This window comes from Ursus arctos, unplaced genomic scaffold (genome assembly GCF_023065955.2).
Source record: "Ursus arctos isolate Adak ecotype North America unplaced genomic scaffold, UrsArc2.0 scaffold_7, whole genome shotgun sequence".
Classification (NCBI taxonomy): domain Eukaryota; kingdom Metazoa; phylum Chordata; class Mammalia; order Carnivora; family Ursidae; genus Ursus; species Ursus arctos.
Window position 1 is genome coordinate 2,408,881 of NW_026623089.1, and position 21,639 is coordinate 2,430,519.

General features: G+C 49.9%; 1 long non-coding RNA gene across 2 annotated transcripts in view; it reads right to left on the reverse strand.

Moving 5' to 3' along the window:
- LOC130543039 (uncharacterized) overlaps nt 1–21,639 on the reverse strand; it is a 415,403-nt gene that overhangs the window by 350,960 nt on the left and 42,804 nt on the right. For both annotated transcript variants that reach the window (XR_008958058.1, XR_008958057.1), the window contains exon 2: nt 2,502–2,609. This is a non-coding gene — a long non-coding RNA (uncharacterized LOC130543039). The remainder of the gene's footprint in view (nt 1–2,501; nt 2,610–21,639) is intronic.

The following is a 21,639-nucleotide window of genomic DNA, read 5'->3' on the forward strand; positions in this document are numbered from 1 at the left end:
TCATTTCTCCTCCCAACTACTCTGGCTGAGAGGTGTCCTCGACGGAGAGTCCCTCCGGGTCTCTGCCCTGGAGGTGGCACCACAGGCTCCTGCTATGCATCCAAGAGCTGGGCACGAAGGGTGTGCTCACCTCTCCCTGACTCCTGTGCAGACATGTCAGCCACACGGCGATGGGCATCACTCCAGAGAAAACTCCAGGCTGCACCTCCCACCAAAAACCAGTAACCACGAGGAGCATGTGCCTTCCGCAGAAACCTCGAAGCTCTTTCCAAACCTTGTCTCCTTAACCTTCCCTGACACCTCAGAGGAAGACGGCGATGATGCGTCCTTATTCTCCTCTCCTGCTCCAGAACACAGAAGACACGTCAGTGTTGACGTCACCCAAACTCACAGAGCAAAGGCACGTTCACAGTTACGGGGCAATTCTCATGTTGACACCGACAATAATTACGGCAGCAAACAACCACTGGGAGCTGGCCGTGTGTCAGGCACGGTGCCACGCGTCACCCTCTTCATCTCTGACCATAGCACATGGGGCAAATATCACTGTGACCTCCATTTGACAGGTGACCTGAGGCTCGGAGAGGCAGTGGGACCAGCCCAAGGTCCCAGCGTTGCTAAGGGCTGGAGTCAGGATCCAAACTCCCACCTGTGAACCCACGCAGCCTGTGCCTTCCTTCCCCCGTGGTTGCGGCCAAGCAGCCGCCCCTGGTTCTGCCCACCTTCGGGCAGAAGGCACTGACCTAGGTGAGGACGCCAACCGGGAATACAGTGCTGGTGCCCCGGGCACTTGGCTCCCCTGGGACCAAGTCGACATGCACGTGCACCTTGGGAGTTGGCCCTGAGGTTTGGCCCCACAGCCAGAGATTGATCAGCTGGATTCCATCCTCACGCTTGGTCTTCAGGGACAAACTTCCCTTCCCTCCCGGCTTTTTTAGAAGCTTTGCGGTGTTTCTGCTTATGGATCACGTGCACAAAACCTCAACGTGACCAGCAGAGCGCAGATGATAAAGAAGAAAGGTAAGAAACCCAAGCCCCTCAGCCACATGGCGGCCGGGCAAGAAGGCGAGGGCGGGTAACACGGGGAGACCAGGAGCTGGGAGGTCCCGGCGGAGGCACCGACAGCCGGCAGCTCCAGTCACACAACGGATAAGCCTGAGGCACAGTGGTCTAGTGCTGGAGACCAGGCAGATCCCTGGATGACAGCGGCCCTGCTTTGACTCTGAGTCTGGGGAGCAGGGCGACGTCCAAATCGGGGGCTGGTCATGAAGCAGAGTTCTGCTCCAGCAGAGGCTCTGGAGGACGCTGGGAAGAGAGAGGCCAGCCAGGGGGAAAGTGCAGCCCGTAGAGAAGAGAGGGAGGCGCGCACAGGCCAGGAGGCACTCACAGTGCCCAGGGTGGGGATCAGAGAGGCCAGGATCTCCCCAAGGACGCCTCCCTGTCATCCCCAGATGGTCACTCAGCCCTGCTTCACCCCTTCCCTGCACTGGGGGCTGTCCCTTCACAGGGAAGCTCAGGCAGCTAGAAATTGTCTCTTGGGGCAGGGTGGCATCCGTCCCCCCACACCCCGCCCAGGGGTCCACCAAGGCCCTCGGTCTCCTCGGGGCACAAAGCATACCTCTTCACCCTTCCCCAGCGCCCTGTCTGCCACCTGCTGCCTTGGATTACACACAATCCTCCTTTCCCTCTTTTGCTCGGTCGAGTCATCCCTAACCTGTGGTCTAACACTGGTTCCCCAAGCACTGTCATTTACCTGTCAAGCCTGATCCCCCACGTCCCCATGGCCACGCGGTGAGCCACCGCCCCCCCCCCCCACCAGCATCCCTGTGTCCAGCTCCCGTGCCGGGGCCAGGCGTTTAACACGGTGCGAGCAAGATACACACCAGGGGCAAATGGAGAGCCACAAATCTACGGATTATTATCCTGGTAAGAAAAAGAAGGGGTTGGGAATTGATAATAAAGCGTTCCCCAAACAGTAACCATGACAACCAACAGCACGAGAGGGATTTTATGCCTCCTCCAAGTTTTATGAGGCACACAACACGGCTCTTTTATGGACTCTGGCATTAATTATGCTCATCACAGGACAGAGCCCATGAAACGGCGCAGGGTACTCACCCACGGGGCTTCACTAAATTCACATACGTTACCCATAAAAGTTTAAGGAAGTAATTAGGAAGATTCCCACTTGGGTTGTTTTATTATTTAAAAATTGATAAGATAAGGTATTAAGGTCAAAATATGAGTTTAAACAACAGGAAGGAATAGGAAGAAGAGAGGTGTTGAATTTTGGGCAGAACAGAATATCGACTTGAAGCAAGGATGAATTTCGTATCAGATAATGACAAACACCTGGAAATGCATATGAGGAGGGGAAAAACATTTTGACTTGAGACTCAAAACGCAAGCAGATGGTGATGCAAACTCCAAGAGATATGTCTGGAGTGCGCTCACTGGGAAACAAGCCAGAGGCCGCACGGTCCCCACAGAGGGCTCCTTACCTCCCTGCAGCGCTCATTTCCACAGTCTTCCCCGGGCCCCGATGAAATCAGTCCACGATGCTGCTGGAACATCAGCTCCTGTCCTGAGAGCCCAACGTTCCGGGTTTTCTGAAAAAAGGCATACACAGTGTCACTCCCTGAACTCCGTGCTGTGATGAAGTCACACAAATTCCCCCCCATTCTCCAAGCACGTGGAGGTGAAGATGCAGATGGGAACCACGTCCATAGGCCTGCCCTTTGGTGGGCTCACCACGCGCTGCACACGTAAGGAGTCACTTCTCAGATACATGGGACTTCTGCTCAGACACAGCAGATCGAACACTCGCTGCTTCCTCTTTCCTGCTCCCAGCCCAAGACAACGACAATAAGATATAAAGGAATAGCCCCACAAGGACAAAGATGAGACAGAAACCACCGCAGATGGGCACGGCCAACAGCACTGAGGGGCTGGAAGGCAGGCTGGCAAGAGCTGGCCCACTCTGCAGACTGCAGGAAGCTGAAGCCAAACCTTTTTGGGGAGGTGAGGGGGTGCAGAATCAGGAATTTCGGAGAAAGGGCATGGGAAGACCCACTACTCTGAGGAGCACAGGGGGCCTGCAGACGGGAGGGGTCGTGAAAGGCATCCTGAGGAGCAGCTCCGACGCCCCCAGGCCCAGATTCAAGCAATGCCCCCCCCACCCCCCCCCCCCCCACACACACACAAGAGAAAACAAGACATGGCTTTTGGGGAGGAAGACTCAGATAGGTTCCAGATCCGGGATTTACAGCCCAGCTGAAAACAGGCATGGAATGAGGCACCCAAAACTAGGCCATTAAGTAAAAGTCAACGTTCAGCATGAGGCCCCAGCACCCCCACCCTGGGCTCACAGAGCACGGATAGCCAGCTTACACCCCACACTATGGACTGCACTGTGTCCCATCAAAATTCACACGCTGAAGCCCGATCCTCAGGATGACTACTTGGAGAGGGGTCTTTCCAGAGGCAAGTGTGGCTAAATGAGCTCATAAGAGTGTGGCTCTGACCCGACTGGACCGTGCCCTCCTGAGGGGAGGAAGAGACCCCAGAGATGGGGGCACACAGAGAAAAGGCCACGTGAGGACACAGCGAAGGGTCTGCGAGCTGAGGAGAGAGCCCCCAGGAGAAACCAACCTGTGACACCTTGATCTTGGACTTCCAGCCTCTAGGATGGCAGGGAAATAAACGTCTATTGTTAAGCCACCCCATCAGTGATGGCTTTGTTACAGCAGCTCTAGCAAACTCATACACCCTGTGAAGAGGGGACAAAGCGTTCCTCTCTAGGAGAACACCTGCTCAGGAGGAAGACCACAGACACTGACAAGCGCGGGTTCCTGGTAAAACGAGCAGCTCCCGGCAGCAGCCACATGGAACCACCAGTCGGAAAGTGCCACCTGCCCAAAGCGTCCACCAGCTGCTGGGGCCTCTCACTTCAGCATCGGTGGGCAGTCACGAACCAAGCCAATGAGAAAAGGCTCTGGGCATGAAACTGGCCAGCGAAAGAAACGTAAACTCAGAGGTGGCAGGCACATGCAGGGATCCAAAGAGACGTATTGTGGGGGGAAACCTATGATCAGTATCCTCAGAAGGGAGGAGAGGCACATGCACAAAAGAGCAGGTGTGCATAGAACGGGACCCTTCGGATAACGAGAGAGTGCGCTCAGAAATTACACACACAAGAGCAGAATTAAGGGAAAATCCCCACAGTTTTAAAAGATGAAATTAAGGACATACTCCCAAAAGGTGAACAACAACAACAACAAAAAAAAAAAAAAAAAAAAAAACGGAGGTAGAAAATAGGAGATAAAAAATAAGAAATTGGGTGCATTCATCCAAGAGGCCCAATAGTTGAACAACAGGAATCCCAGAAACAGAGAACAGAAAAAAACAAAGAAATTACCAAATAGCATAAATCAACAGAAAGTCAAAACGAACCCAAAATGCAACAATCAAAAGTAGCAATCTATGCCATTGTTTCGATACATCAGCTTACATTTCAGAAGAAAGAGCTAAAAGGTGACAGTGGTTTTCTCCAGGGACAAGACTGTTAAAGAGAGGGAAGGGTAGTGCTGTTGACTTTCACAGCGCATCCATGTACTACTTTGGTTAAAAAAAATAAAAAATTATTGAAAAAATGAAACATTACAGATAAATCTAAAGTTCCCTCTCCTAAGAAAAGTCTTTTTCTGGTTTCGTGCTTACATATGAGCACCAACAGAAACTGTTATTATTTTTATTTAATTTGTACACAACTGATGCATCGTTGTTTATTTCCAACGGAGCTACAAGATCCTGGCTCGATCTCACTCATGGACCCCAGAAGCAAAGCCTCCCCAGGCTCCTGGGTTCTTTGGGGGCTTCACGTGGCAGTGGGAAATGAGAGCGGCCCCCCCGGCCCACTGACCGGGGGCAACAGGAGGCAACACAGCCCTGCCTCCAGGAGGGAGGAGAACATGAGGCCAGAGGGAGAGCTCTGAGAACTCCTGCAGGGCATCGCCTTCAGAGCTGGAGGGACTCGTGGAAACCGAATCCACACTGACCGAATCCATTTCTTCTGTGTACTCCCGCACAGACGACAAAGCTTTAAACCAGAGCCAGCTTCCTGCCCACCTGTCGTCATAACCACGGCTTTTATTTTTACAGTCTTTGGGGCACGGGCTATTTCATATTATTCACACCATCACAGTCCTGTATTATTAAACTCTGGTTGAAGAAAAAGGCCCAGTTGGTTATAAAGACAAACAAAACAATATTGAGAAGATACCATGAAAGGGAAATAGCAAAAACAATCCTTGACTCTGGATTTCGAGGATTAAGTACTGATAAGTCTGTATTCCTACAACACACTTCCATTCAGGCACCCCAAAAGTACAGGGAGCTCTCACTCAGGGGTTGTGCTAGGAGCAGGCCCCCTGCAGGTGCAGGGCTGGGGGCTCCCTGAGAGCCATGCTCAGGTTCTGAAGGTCAGCAGCAGACTGACTCCACCCACCAGACCCCAAGCTGTTAGAAACTCTGTTCCCTGTTAGGGACTCGACAGTCACAATGGACTCAAGTGGGTTATACCTGAAACTTAACTAAAAGCAACCAAAAACATAAGGTAAGGAGAAAGTCAATACAGGGCCAATGCCCATGGCCCTGTCCATTATTATGTCCATTGGCAGAAAATCCTGGCAGCCTCTAATGACAGGAGAAATTGGGAATTTATAGGACTCTGTGCTCAGAACCCCTAAACCCGGCCACTTCTTCATTTGCATATATTTGCAAAGTCAGCTGGAGCTGGGTTGTGATACCCCAGTTAGGTGGTAGGTCCCCACTCAACACAATAAAGTTCTTTATTTCATGGAATTTTGCCTATAAAATGTTTTTCCTAATTAATCCATCTTTAAGCTAAATATTCTATTTATTGGGTATAGTGGATTTAAAAATATCCCCCCAAAATTTATGCCCACCTGGAACTGCAGAATGTGACGTTAACTGGAAATAGGGTCTTTGCAGATATTCAGTTAAGGTGAGATCCTACTGGATTATAAGGAGAGAACAGGACACACACATACGGGGAAGACGGCCACGTGACAACAGAGGCAGGGAGGAGCTGATGTGGCCACAAGTCAAGAAACACTAGAAGCCACCAGAAACTGAAGAGTCAGGAAGGATCCTCCCCTAGGGTTTCTGGAGGAAATGCAGCCCTGCTGACACCTTGACTTTGGACTTCCGGCCTCCAGACTGTGACAGGATAAAGTTGGGTGTTTCCAGCACCCCACCCCTATTTGTGGTGCCTTGTTCGAGCAGCCCCAGAAAGAGAAGATGTATGTGAGTATTTCATGTACACTCAAAAGGGAGGAACCAGGCTTCTATAAACTTGCCACACCATCCACGTTAAGCAAGCAAACCATTAACCGCGTTCTAAGAGTGGGCACCTCAAAAGCCAACCCTCTTTACGAACAGACAGCCAGCACATCCCTCACCTGCGCTTGGGACAGTGCGCAGGTGCGAAGGCGCGGGAGCTGGCCTTCCCCCTCCGGAGGATGGAAACCGGCCGGCCCCCCGACGCCAGCCCTTGCATCTGTCCTGTGGCACAAAGGGCACGGCTGAAGCTGTCATTCAAGTATTCCCAATGCTGCTGAGAACACTTACAAGGAAAATACTTTACCAAATATTCTATTCTTCGGGAAGACGTCCACTTAATAATGGGAAACTACAGGTTTGTGCCTGTCAAAATTTTTTCCTTTGGGCTTCATTATAAATTTCTCTGCTTCATTTGAAGGCTCAGGAAACTTGGTATAAAATGACCCTATTTCCCCTCTAAAATCTATGTGGCCACATCAAAGTGAAAATTACTTTTCCAAAGATCTTACTGTGTTTTGGGTTCTCCTCTGCTTTATTAATAATGCATCAGGCAAGCACATGACTTCCCTCCCAGTTTTATTTCCTGACTTGAATAATTTGGACACAACCCTGGAGGCTTTCGGCTGGACACTCCAAAAGTGACGTGGAAGTAGCGGGTTACAGCAAAGCCATGCACATGTCTCCCAGCGTCCCCCCAGGGCGGGTTTCAGACTCGGGGGCTACGCGTGTACAAGCCCCATCTACATACGTGTATACACACACATATGCACACACACACATGCACGCATGCGTACAAAGAGGCTTTCAAACCTTCTGCCACACAACCCTTGCCTCAGATACAAGTGTGCTGCTCCTGAGCTGACCTTGACAGTCGATGGAGCAGGCTAAAACCAGAGGCTCAGGGGCCTAATCTGGTTGTGCTGCTCGCTGACCGTGTGACCTTGAGAAAGTACTTTGACCTCTCTGGGCCCCCACTGCTCATCTGTAAATACAGGTACCACCACTCCCTTCAAAGGGTTGCTGGAGAAGTCACCTGGACCGGGGACGTGGCACCCCCACCAGGTAGGGTCTCAGCTCGAGCTAGACCCTATCCCCTCTTCCCAACACACCCTCAATCAAATTTTTCCTTTTTTCTGGAAAGCAGCCACAGACAATTATCCTTCAAGGGGACAAGGAGCAACTTACTGAATACTTATTACGTGCAGCCGTGGGGTTTACCCACTCTTTCATCTGAAATGTCACGTCACGCACACAAAACAACAGTGGCGGGAGGTAATTTGAATTTCCAGAGACAAACTGTTTTTAAAACTCACTTTTCATAACATCAGGGAAAGCAGCAACTAATGACTGAAGTCCGCGAGGCCACGGTGACTGGCCAGGGGATGGTGGCCGCGTGGGTGGGGGCTCTGTTCTTGAGAGCAGGAGTATCCCCAGGAGTGAAAATCAGCACTCACGCTCCGGGCTGTTCTCTGTGCAAAGCACTTGGGTGACATCGCTCAGTATTTTCAGTGCATCTGCCCTTTGACTCAGAAATGTCAATTCCAGCACTGAATGTCACGGAAATGCTAGCGTATGGGCACCACGATGTATGTCCCATCCTGTTGACTTCGAGATGGTTTAAAACAGCAAGCAACTGGAAATCACCCCTGCGGGACTCATTAAACAAATTACAGGCCCTCCATTTCCTGCGATTGCAGACAGCCAGTTAATAGAATGGGGCAGATCTCTGAGCTAACGTGCAACAATTTCCAAGACACACTGGGTGAACAGGCCAAGAGGCCGCACGCGATGCGCATGCCCGTGTTTTCGGGGAGCTCTGAGCATGCGCACACGTGTGTGCATGCATCTGCAGGCTCACCTCAACAATGGTACCCCGAGAACCAAAGGCTGTGGCTGCCTCTGGGGAGGGCACTCAGGGTCTACGACAGGAGTGAGGGAAGCGCACTTTATATTCGACTCCTAAACTGACGGCTGTGGAATTGTTTACCAATCTGGAGAAAATACATAAAAAGCCATTAATTGGTTTAACGATCATTACTGAGTGCTTCTGATGCCCAAAACGTGAACTACAGTCAGGAGCTAACATCGGGGCCCAGCACGAGATCTGGTGGCCTGAAGCCTCTGGTCCTTAGAAAGGACCTGGGAAGTCGCTAGTTTGCAGTTGCTGGCTGATGCTCACTTCTCGGGGGGACTGCCGCACTGGGATGCAGGGAGTGACTAGGAAACTCACTACCTTCCCAGGAAAGGTCACCGTGCAGGCCCCTACCAACTTCTTGTGCTTAAAACAGTGCATGTGCTAAGGACACCAGGGCTCAGGGCTGCCTACCCCCCACAGGAGACACAGTGGTGGCCAGTCTTTCCGAACCAGAACCCAGTGTTTCATCTGTGACACTATTCCAATTTCCAAAGTTCTAAGAACCTTACTGCTATGTGGCTAGTGGGAACAAGGCCCCCACCAACATAGCCCCCTCCCCAGCCAGCCCCATGTGCTGGAGGCAGGACCAGCCGAGAGGCATAGATCCAGTCTGGAAAATGAATAAAGACAAAATCCAGACAATCTCATTCTTCTCTCACTAGCAAGGGCAAAAGTGCGTATGGCGTTCTCTGAAGTAATGCATATTTAGAGAAAAAAGTTTAAACCTGCCATTCACGGGATGTTATAATGTGTAAGTATATAAAGATATGCACAGTTCGCCACAATTATCTCACGGCAAATCTGTAGTTTTTTGCCTCGAACTTTCAAGAATTTGATTTTTCTCCCACTCTAAAGGGTGGGTAAGTTCACCTGGTCTCTCTCTTCCTGTAGCCACACGAGTCCTGCAGGATCTGTCCATGCTGCTCTCCCCACAAAGCCCCCAGGACCCCCCCCCCATCCACGATGCCCTCCTCACAAAGCCCCCAGGACTTCCACCAGGCACCCAGGCCTCTCCCTTTCCTGCCACCTCCCCCCCCACCACCACCCCCATCAAACTGAGGACTCAGAGACTGTCTCCAAACAGCCCCTCAACTTAGGGGTAGAGGGACTAACCCCCATATGCCCCACTAGAGTCCTGAGCCAATCTAGAGAAGTAAGGGGGGAGATCAAATGTCTACCTTGTCCCTCTTGGAGAATGTGGCTCACTTGTCCACACCAGCCAGCTTCCCGATCCCACACACCACAAGTAGGTGCATCCCACCCAGGCCAGGCCGTCTGGTCAACCACAGTCTCCTCGGACTGCAGGGCTCAAGCTATTATTATTAACAGTGCTATCGCCCTCCATCAATAACCAGCCCATAGCCCACCAGTCTCATCAGAAATTACATTTGGCAAAAATTGGGAGACTCTTGGCAAGAAAACATACCTCCCCGGGGCGAAGCAAACATTTAGACTTAGGGGGGATAAAAGATTTAAAATGGAAACCTGAAAGATGAAGCCAGTTTCCATCCTAAACTCCTGCTGCCCCCAGGTGGGGAAATCGTTGCTGCTCCGCTGAGGACAAATACGGGGGCCGGGAGAAGAGCTGAGGGATGGGGTCACTATCAGGATGAGTTCATCCTCTTCAAAAGACAAACCCATTCTTGCCTTAGGGACCTCAGGAAAACCCCTTTTTAATACCCCTTTTCAACCCCTAACTGTTTTTCTAAATTGGTGCAGAGAACACGAGAAGTTGGAAAGGCAGTTGTGCACTATGGCATGCTGGGGCACCCTCCAGTGACAGTGCTGGAAATACTGGGGGCTCCAGCCAGGGGGGTGTCCCAGACCATGGATACAACCCCAGCCACTGACAGGTGGGTTCACTTTCAAGAGGCAGCATATGACCCCTTCAAAGATAGCTGGTTCTACCTGTGCAGCCGTAACCGTGCATCCTCCCCACCCCAGAGGCAGTCAGCGTTTGGACAGCTCCTAAAGGTTCAGGCCGATTTAAAAGCAAACTTGTTTATGGCTGCAAATCCCTGGACAATTCACAAGGGAAGATAAGATGCAGCACGTGCTTGTTATGTTCAAGATGAGACAAAGCACAAAATTCAGGCTGCAAAGGAAACTTGGTGTTTGCTGAGAGCAGAAGAAGTGACAGTTTATTAAAAAATATAGGCTGTACCAGGGAAAAAGTAATATTGGATTTTATGATTATTTCATACTGGGAATTGTTACATAGTTCCATGCCTGTTTATTGTATAACTACAGATTGCAATAATACATTTTGTAGCTTGTAAAGTTCTGAACAAGCAATTTTTACATAGCTACATTTAGTAGGTTGGTTTTTTCTTTTTAAAAAAAGGAAGGAAAAGCTCATGTTAAGACAAGAAAATAAGCTTTTGAAAAAAAATAAGCTTTTTGAAGAATTAAAAATACAATAATTTTTCCCATAATTTCCTTAGAGTCTGACAGAACCTGTTTTAACACTTTTATTCTGATGGTCACCTGTATCATGCAGTTTTGCAGTTAGGTCACTCGGTCATTTGCTAGAATCGGTCCTTCATGGGGCTTTTTGTAAAATCACCAGACAAATGGTCAGCCCCAGGAGCTCTCTCTGGATTAGAGAACTGTGGGAAAACTTTTTGATTTATTCAGAGAAGTTCTTAAGCATCTCCCATGGTTGGGCACCGTAGTGGACACTGGGTGCATGATTCTGAGTGAAAAACACACATGACTTCTGTCCTTGCAGAACTCATAGATGGGGAAGAAACAAACAGCATCTGAGGAAGTCACACGCTATCATGTAAATGCACGGCTAAGATCACTTCTACAAAGGCAAATACGTGGGCCATCAGAACCTGGAAGAGGCTGTCAGTCAGTGACCAACCAATTCCAAATTCTGATCAGAACCCATCCTCAGCAGAGTGGAGCATACGAGTCTCCAAATATAAAACAGTATTTCCCGGGACAGCAACATCTTAGTACAAAATGGTTTCGTGCCCAAAGTAGCTAATTCTCTCATTGCAAACACCTAAGCCTCTTTCAGACAGTGCCAATGAAAGAGATAAGAACCATATTAAATCTTCCAACAGAACCACGAGGCTCTTATCTTGGAGCACCCGTAAGCCTGCAAACCCTTCCATCTCCAACGTACTGCCATTTCCCGGAAGCCCTTTCATTGGAGGTTAAAATAAATTACTGCCTTGGTTTCAGGAAAGAGCATGACACAAACAAGATAATATCAGGTAATGCTTCACCCTGAGTTTTAATAAGAGAGTCAGCTCTGTTTGTTGGAATGCCCACGTTGAGACCCATGAACTCAGACAGAAAGATGCCACATACACTGTATTTCAGCGCATCCTGACTGTTGAGGTCCTCCTTCTACACAGTGACAACTCCTTCAGGGAGAACAAATGCTCGATTATCCAGGCAGCTCCTGGGTGAGGACTAGAAGGAACAGAACGGGGTGGAGGGGGATCCCCCCTGAAACAAGCTCCTGTAATAAGCACTTTATTAGGGCAAGGTCTGAGCATGACAAACTATTTTACCAGCATCATTGCCCTCTTAGAGCTGGGTGTACAGCAAGCTCCAAACCCACTCTGGAGCACTGTAAACAAATTTAATTTGGCCTCAGAGAATCAAAGCTCTCGAGGCTCCTCTGGCCCCAGGAGTGAGAGGAGAGGACTTTACAGGGTATAGGTGGCCTCTTACACAGTAAATGTCTACTCACCTGGTGGGGAGGGTGCAGCACACAGCCCTGCGGTACCAGAGGAACCAGCCTGGGAGGGGCAAGAGAAAGCAAGCCTGAGTCTAACAAAACTGGAGTGAGAGCCTGTGCCCCGTACCCATCATGTTCCTGATAGGACCTCAGGGCCACATGTACTGGAGGCTCTATTTCTGATTACTGGCCATACCTACGTCCTCTCCTTCCCCTCAAACCAAATGCTACTCCAAAGCAGGTGCAGAAGAGAGGGTCACCAGGAGATTGATGACAGGGTTGTCCCTAGACCTGACTGAAAGGCAGTCAGATTCCAATCACTACGGGAATGGAAAGAGGCCACACATCTCAGGATATGAGTCAGCCCTGCAGAGAAGTTCAGAGGCTGACAGTCAATCTCCTACTGTCTGAAAGTGATCACTGGTGGGGGCCAGAGCATCTCCTCCAAGCCGGGGTTCCCGTCTTGTTGCACAAAATATAGGTGCACGTTTTCACGTATTTTTTCAAACAAAAGCAAAGGTATGATAAATCAAATAAAAGATCTTAATAACTGCGTTATAAGTTATAAACACATTATACATTTCCAAGTATAAATAATTTTACTACTAATAAAAAGCGTTAGCTCTAGGGGAGAGGTAGGAGGAGAGAGGAGGAGACAGGGAGGCAAGGTGGCTTTTCTCGATATACCCAATTTTATATTTGAATTGGAAACTATATACATATTTTCTATAAAAATACGAATAAATAAAAGGAGGAAATTAGTCACAAAATTAGTGAAAGTAGTCACTAAAAATCAAAACACAAACTGAAACAAATAAACTTCCATGCAAATCAAGTAGGGATCGACCATGTTCCAGAAAGAGAAGCCCCCTCAGCTGGGCCCTGAGTGAAGACCCTGAGAATCAGCGCCACAGCTAACCATCGGGGGCATGGGGGAAACCTCTGTCGCAGCAAAGCCCTGAGATCTGGGGGTGCTTCACCGTGCGACCCAGGTTACCCCTACTACTATTGGTTAGGTAAGAAGTAGCATAATTATACACAATGAGGAACATAGTAACTGTGCTGTTAGGAACCAAGGTTTCCAGCGCAAAAGAGAAACAAATATATAATTAGCTTCGGGCAACTGAGTTAAAGACCTTGTAATGTCTCATTTGAATTATAGATCCGTATGAACCTGTAGTTTTCTCCCAATCTAAAAAGTATGTATGTCTTAACTCTGCTCATTGAAAAGGCCGAAAAATCAATGACAATCCAGTAGCAATGAGCACCATCAGTGCTCAGATTATGATTCTAAATACCATTTCCCACGGAAAAGAACCAAGGTTCTTTAGAAAAATAACTCACTCCAGGTCTGGAGCAAGAAATGTCTGAAATGAGTTTGAGGACATCTAATTGGCCTGGACACACACGCAGGCCACTGAGTTTCAACTAAAGGATAGGAGTCAGATGGGTGGGGCTCTCACCAGCCCAAGAAGAAAAAAATGAACCTCAAATAGATTACTGTGAATTGCATTGTGCTATCTTTGGATTCTATAGAAAAAGTAGGATGCTGAAAGCCCTGGAGAAACCCAAATAAAATCTGGAGTTTAGTTCATATAATTACGTACCAATGTTGTTTTCTTAAGTTTGACAAATACACCTTGGTACCAGAAGGGAAACTGTGTGAAGGGTATATATGGACATTGTACCATCTTGGCAACTCACCTGTAAGCTAAAATTATTTTTAAAAAATTTAATATAAATGACTATGATGGACTTAATTACAATAGATCTAAATCTATGGGTTCATAATGGTCCTGAAAAAGCTCAATGCCTGCCTCTGAAGATTGCTAGGGAAACCAACTCATCTGTATGAATTTTAACAAATATAGGGAAGGAATAAAGCATCTCTCTTGCCTTTATTGTAGGGACTGTATTTCAGGTGAATCAAATAGTTAATGAGGGCGAGACTGTCTTTACTGGCAGCCCACAGTTAGTAAGCACAAAAGAAATGATAGAATTTTCAAATTACCATGCTGTTTTTATAAGCATTATAGAGGGAATGGAAATATGATAATATCTAGAAAAGTTACTGTTGCAATTATTCCATGACCCAACAACTGCATCTGTAGAAATCTACCCTGATACATATTAGACATATGCACCAAGCTATTCAGTGAAGTATAATTAGTAACAGGAAAAGACTAGACTTAACTCAAATGTTCATCAATGGAAGCGACAGTATATTCACAAAGTGGGGTACCACACAGCTGTAAAGTAGAAAAGAGGAATTTCCCTATACGTTTATACAGAATGATCTACAGGATAGTATTTTTGGGGAAAAAAAGCTAGGTAGACAAAAATACATATGGTATGTTCTTTTAAGAAAGGTGGAGACATTTTAAAGACATGTGAATATATATTTGAATATATAAAAGTAAAGCAAATAATAAATTTATTTGGCAAATAAATATATCAAATTAATAAAAGAATTTCCTTTTTTATGATTTTATTTATTTGACAAGAGAGACAGCGAGAGTGGGAACACAAGCAGGGGGAGTGGGAGAGAGAGAAGCAGGCTTCCCACCCAGCAGGGAGCCCAATGCGGGGCTCGATCCCAGCACCCTGGGATCATGACCCGAGCTGAAGGCAGATACTTAACAACCGAGCCACCCAGGTGCCCCAAAGTAAAAGAATTTCTAATGGTCACTTTTCAAGGGAGACAGAACAGGGGCAACATGGAGAGAAGCCTAATTTTAATGAACACACCTTGTTTTATGGCTCTGACTTCAGAAACAGGTAAATATTTTATATGTCTGTGAAACAAAATTATATTAAAAATCAATCTTCAGAATCCAAAGTAAGTTGAACCATATGAACATAACTGTGCTTTGAGTTAATGGCATAGCCTCTTAGAGGGGAATTATTTCAAGTAATTTTAAATCACAGCAAGATACCTGTACATCCCTAATGGGATACGGTCTACACCAGAAAGAAGGGCAAGGACTCTTCACTGAATTCAGGAGGCGGGGGGTCGGCCACGACAGTGGTGTTGGAGGGGAGGGTGAATGTGGGGGCATTATTCTGGGGCTGCTGTGTGAGCACGCATGTTGTGAGGTGAAGCAAGTCGGTAATTTGTTGGTGTAATTAGGAAATGGAATTCTCAACCCCGGAGAAAGAGAGATACAGATATAAGACAAAAGAGGTTAAGCAAAAATTCTGTAGTCTTCAATTTTAATTGGAACTGCTACTATGAGTCTGAGATTTCTTACATATGTGTTTCCTAACCTGGCCACCGGAAAGGTCTAAAAACAAGGACCAATCCAGTAGCAATGAGCATTCCCACCACCCTATTTCCTACGACACTGTGTCCCACGAAAACTAAACAACCCTCCTCAGAAAAATGCCTGATTCAGTAAGACAGAAAACGTGCAAGATGTGTCTGGAACATTTTGTCTTCGCAGAAAGCAAAGATGCTACAAAGATTGGGGTCACGTCACAAGGACTCAGAATCCAATGTGAAAATGCTCCTGTAAGCCCAAGATGGGCCAATTTCAGAATCAATAAAGGGAACAACGGCAACCATTTAAATCCATCAAACTGTTCAAAGCAGGAGTTCATAATGATAATTTTCTAAAACTCGCTGGTCACCGCTGGAGCACGCTAGCAATCGTGTCACTATTTTGAAGCTGGTAAGTAAAAGATAGAACTCAGGGGCGCCTGGGTGGCTCAGTCATTAAGCATCTGCCTTCGGCACAGGTCATGATCCCAGGGTCCTAAGATCAAGCCCCGCATCTGGCTCCCTGCTCCACTGGGAGCCTGCTTCTTCCTCTCCCACTCCCCCTGCTTGGGTTCCCTCTCTCACTGGCTGTCTCTCTCTCTGTCAAATAAATAAAATCTTCAAAAAAAAAAAAAAAGATAGAACTCAAGCTTTTATCCTGCCTTTCCTGTAGGAACCTCATCTTACAACCACTAAATCATTAGCGAGATACTTCTTCTTGTAGAGTTGTACATGAGACAAAGGAAGAATTAGAATACCCCCAGTTTGCAGTTAATCCCTAACAAAGTCACGGATTTGGGCAATGGTTGTCAATGGTTTCTAACACCCTAAAAAGAGAATGAGACATCATCGCCTCTGGACGGAGATGCCCCACCTCTGCCTCATCGCCACAGAGCAACAAGGAACCCACAGCCCCGAACCTGCAGGAAGCTCTACGTCTAATTATCGACTTAGAGGAGTTACAAGGGAAACATCACACGCACCCACGCACACAGCGTGCAGTCAGCAAAACCCGCCCTGCGGGAAGCCCTCCAGGGCTGGGGAAGAGGCGTGAGCCAGTGAAGAAGGGACTGGAGAAGGAAAGAAAGCAAAGGCAGAGGAGATGGAGAACGTGAACGAGAAGAAAGGTGCAGGTGGCCGTCGATCCACACCCCCCCAGGGGGTCTCCTTTCCACAAAGAAAAAAAATGAAGCTGAATCCAGGTAAGACTCTGGGTCTCCCTTCCAATTTTCAGGGAAAAAAACTGTTGTAACAAAACACACTAAACAAAACCACAAAACACACCCCGCAAATGTGGAGTGTGGGAAACGCTTCAGGACGTGAGCATTCCAGTGCCCCCAACAAGCCAGCGGTGGGCAGGAAGGGGAAGGGCCATCACTTACAAGTCACTCAACAGACCTACCCGGTGAGTGCAACGTGGGGACCATGTCTGGCTCCTGATTAAAAACAAACCAACTGCAAAACTACATTTTCTTAGGGAATTTGGGGAAATGGAACGTAGTCTGGGTATAGATTATATTAAGAAATCATTGTTAATCCTGTTCAATGTGATAATGGAATTGTGGTTATGTTTTTCTTATGTCCTTATTTGTTAGAATTAGATATTCGAGTATTTGTGGGAGAAATTATATGATGTTTGGCATTTACTCTAAAATCCTCCAAGACAGAAAACTACTTAGGGTACGTGAGGGAGCCGAGAGGGGTGAGTGCTCTGGCGCTGACACTGGGAGCGGGGGACAGGGATACTCCTCCACCCAGTGCAGGGGCAGCGTTGGGGGGGGAACTTCCATCGTGCCCCCCGCTCCTCCCCTGGGCGTGTTGAAAGATGTGTAGCTCAGAGCGGGGCTGACCGGACCCCTTCATGTGATTCACAGAGCACGAAGAATCTCTTCTTAACCAAAGATGCTATTCGCACAGGCCCAAGCCCTATCGCTGGGCCACATCTTCCTTTGGGAATTGGAAGTCCCTTCTAGAGGTTGCCATGAAAGTGGCTAAAACCTGGGACAGCGCCTAATCCCTTCGGGGTGCCTGGAAGCAAGCTGGAAAAGGCTCCGCGGACAAAAGACCTCAACCAAGATGTGCGTCCCTGAGGGCCCGCCTGCTGGTGAGTGACAGAATCCCTCTCACTGCAGCTAAAGCAAAATCAACCTGAGGGAAAGACATTCCTCAGGACAGGTGTGCACAGACCAGAGCAGCAGGCACAGCGGCCTCCAGGGCCTGCAGCTGGGAGGTGAGCTCTGGACAACCAAGGAGACACCTGCACTCTGGAGGAGAAAGCCCAGCCCTGCCCCCGCCACTGCCACTGCCTCCTCCTCTTCCTCCTCTTGGTGGGTCTGCTTCCCCCTTCTCCACCTGGAACCCAACCAAGCCCCTGCCAACACGGCATCTTCTGTCCAACCAGTGCACACGGGAATGCAGGTCCATGGGCTACTGTAACAAGGCACAACGCCGGCTTCTACGGGATTATACTGACCACAAAACACTAGCGCAAAGGTTTGGCTCCACTAGAGGATGTGACCTCCAGGAGGAGAAGGTGAGGGATGGCAGGTGAAGGAGAGAAATGACTTGTAGTGGGGAGGCAGTGGAAAGAGAGAGATGATGTACGGGGAGGGGGGGTGGAGGGTGGTAAAGGAAGGAGATGATATGTAGGAGGGAAGGTAGGGGAAGGAGGGAGATGATGTGCAGGGGGGCAGGGGAAGGAGGGGGATGATGTGCAGGGGGGTGGGGGGAAGGAGGGAGATAACATGGCGGGGGTGTTGCAGGGTTTCCCGAGCCCTCTTTTCCACTGGTTGGAGTGACTGCCCCCAGTGGCTGCCACGCTGTTCCCCAGCTCCAGGTGACCACAGGCCGACCAAGGAGAGCCCAGGTGCAGCAGGAGGAGCGGAAGAGGAGCCTTTCTCTCTTCCGGTGCAGATACTGGTCTGGCCTGTGCATTGTCTCAGAGCTACAGGTGTCACAGATAGGGAGGGAAGCCAGGCCCAGCTGCAGGGAAACCAGGCCACGGACGTCCCCAAAGCAAGGAGGCAGCTAGGTCGGGGTCCATGTGGGGCTGGGAGGCAGTGCCCAGATCTCATGAGGGAAGGAGCACACCTGGCCCAAAACAGGATCCCCGGAAAGCCATGCAGTTGGACTCCCTTGGGGGCTGGGCTGTGTGCAGCACAGGACTCCAGGACGTCAGAACCACCAGGTCAAGAGACAGGCCAGAGGAGACCATGTGTCTGAGCTGATTTGCATGTGGGTTTCTGCTGTCAACTCTGGGCCAGCCACAGGGCCGCTGAGGCCACGAGCTCCAGGGGGCAGGGCCACGTTTGTTACAGACGCCCATTCCCGCAGCACTAGCTTACTCCTGGGGCCTCGCAAGGACTCAGGAGCTCCTGCCCTCAGGTTCCACACTGTGAGCTGGGGTCTCACTGGCCAGTGGCTCAGGGTGGTCCCAGGGGCAGCACTGGGCAGTGAGGACCAGGGGCACCTGTCCAGGGCAGAGCAGGTGGAGGGCCGTGCCCAAGTGGCTCTGTAGACTCCAGGCTAACGGGGACACGAAGCCAGAGAAGGACATCAGAAGAGCATTTGTGAGCACCCTGGGGTATGCAGGGGGCCGGGAAAGCAATGAGGGGGGATGTTGGGCAAAGCAAAGAGCCAGAGGCAAGTCTGAGCTTCGAGCTAAGGGCCAAGGGATGGTGAGTTCTCACAATGATCATGACCTTGATTATGCTCAGAGACCAACGAGGTCCGCAGTGTAGGGCCAGAGACATATACGCACCTCACACTCAAACCCCATCCCTCCTCTCTTCCTGAGGGGCAGGGCCAGCCCAGGACAGGAAGAGCTCACCCAAGCAGAGCAACCCCTGTCAAAAAGTGCTGTCCCTGCCCCCTGCACCCCGGGGGGCTTTAGCTGCCGGTCTCCCATCCAGACCGTGAGCTCCTGAGGCAAGAAGGACGGTCCCTCCCTCAGTGTCCCCAGTGCCCAGCACGAGATCCAGCACAGAAGAGGGGCTAGTCTATGCTGAGTTCAATGTCCACACTCTGCAAAGCTGCCCGGCACACGTGGGCTTCAGAGACGGTCGGTAATAAAGTTACCCACTCTTGATTTCTTCACCTGAATCTAACTGCTTGGCTCCAAAGTGACCATCCAAAGGACAGAAATCAAACCTAGGCAGCACCCTGCAGAATGAAAGAATGTCACTTAGCATGGATAATCCGTATCCCACAGCAAATGCAGAAATTCTGTGGATTACAGCCCAAAGTAGCACAGGACATCACCGGCCACAAGAGTCAGTCTTCCCATCCTGTCAGCAGACACGGGGGTGGAGAGGGGCCATGGGAGGGCCTGGCGTCTACCCTGAGAGCTCTGGAAAGTCATCTGCTTGCAGAACTAACTGCAGGGGAAGTGGCCACTCTGGCCAGCAGGGGTAGTGATCTCCCCGTACTCAGTGAATGCATCCTTCCTCGGCTGGCACCTGGGGACGCATCAGAGCATGTGAATATTAAATGCACAGATTCCTAGTTACATGTCATATGATGTCCAGCTGGCAGGGTCAGATGAGGACAGGGGGTGGCCCCTGAGTGGCTAGGTCACCAAGTGGCCAGCCTAGACAACTGGACTTGGGGGAACCAGGTCATAGGGGCAGGGGAGAGCTGAAGCAACATTCACTGCAGCAAGCACAGCTCACCCCCCCCCCCCCTCAGCAAGCCAGGCCCACGGCTCTCCCCCAAGCTTTCCTTGCTCTCACAGGCCTCCCCTTTGTTCCCTAAATGCATGCCGATTTCAGAACTTCTGAAGAATACAGACAAACCTCAGCAACACAACCCCTTGTAACTCCCCGTCACCCAGAGACAGTCACCGTTCTTGTTTCGGTGTAGAGCCTTCCAGAATTTCAAAATTTCATATTGATTTACATCGTATGAGCTGGATCATAGTGATTGCATGTCTACTTACCATTTACTAATACTGAGCCTCTTTCCCTGCACTAAACACACACCCTTTCCCACCTGGACTCTCCTGGAGCTGCCTGGCTGCATCCTTGTGCAGGGTCTAGACCTCATCTTCCCAAACTTAACTCACGGGGAGGATTCCAGATCTTTCCTCTGTAAACCCTCTGCCCTACAGAAAGTCTAACCCTGCAGAGAAGTACATTTGCATTCATTTTCAAAAGTCCTATGCAACACCCAGGCTGCCCCGCAGCATCTGGGAACCTGCCAGGTCCGCGCTGGAGGTGGGTAGGTTCCCCCCCAGTCAGAGGGGTGGGACGGGGCAATCACAACATCGCGAGGAGGAAGCAGCCACGACAGGCCCGGCGCCAAGGTCCCCACGTGAGCTGCACCATCTGGGGTCAGTGCCAGGTGTCTCCTGGAGAGCGTGGCTGAGGAGCTCCCGCTCTTTCTGCGTGGGGCCACCCAGCCCTCCTCGACGCGTGGGATGTACAGATTGTACAGTCTGACCGCTGCTGAGCCGCACGCTTACTGCACAATGCTTTCCTCAACTCTGATTTCCATTTGTCTGGAATGACCTACGGTAAAGTGAAAATGTGCACTGTGAAGTCCCCAAATAGTTCACCCTGCGGTGTTTGGGGGGGCTACAAATATCTGCAGACCTCATTACCTGAAACCGGGAGCCGGTGCTCCATGGGAGTGCCCATAAAACGTAAGTGACACGCAGAGCACCTGCGGGGGTCGCAGGAAAGAACACAGCCTCTGGTGGTGCCAGGAACATTTTCCCTGAATTTGTGTCTTAGACGCACCTGACAGCCTCCAGGACACACAGATGGCTGGGTCTGCAGAGCCCCAGCCAGGTTCAGTTGACAAAGGCCACAAGTCCCTCCACCGGCCATGTCTGCCTGCTGGTTTGGCCGCCGTCCCCAGCCCCCACGTGCCTTCTGCACTCATGTCTTCCCTATCGCCGGACCCCGTGTTGCAGGTGGCAGCACGTAGCATCATCATTCCTGCCACTGGCTTGACCTGCTGGCCCACAGCCCACCCCTGCGCAGCCTCTGCCCCACAGGAGAGGACAGAGGAGGCACTCAGCACAGAGGCGAGTGCACAATACTCGGTGAAGCCCTTGTTGTCCCCATCACAGCTGCAGACCCTGCCAGCACTCGGCTGGCCTCGCCCGGCCCCGTGATGCTCAGAGGATGCTCGGCCCCAATCCAGCCTGGCTCCGAGCCTGCCTTTCCCTGCAAGGCTTTTACCCTGCCCCCTGGAAGAAAAACACTGGCACCAACCACTCTGGACTCCTGCCGGGTTAAGGGAGAGCGTAGGTAAACACCCCACTCCGTGCCTGCCACAGCGGAAGTGCTTCGAAGACGCTCTCCGACTCCAGAGCCGGGCATTGGTATGCGCAGCCTGTGTTCTTGGAGAAATTTTACAACAAACCTAAGTCTCTGATGTCCTGTTAATTTTAAAAGC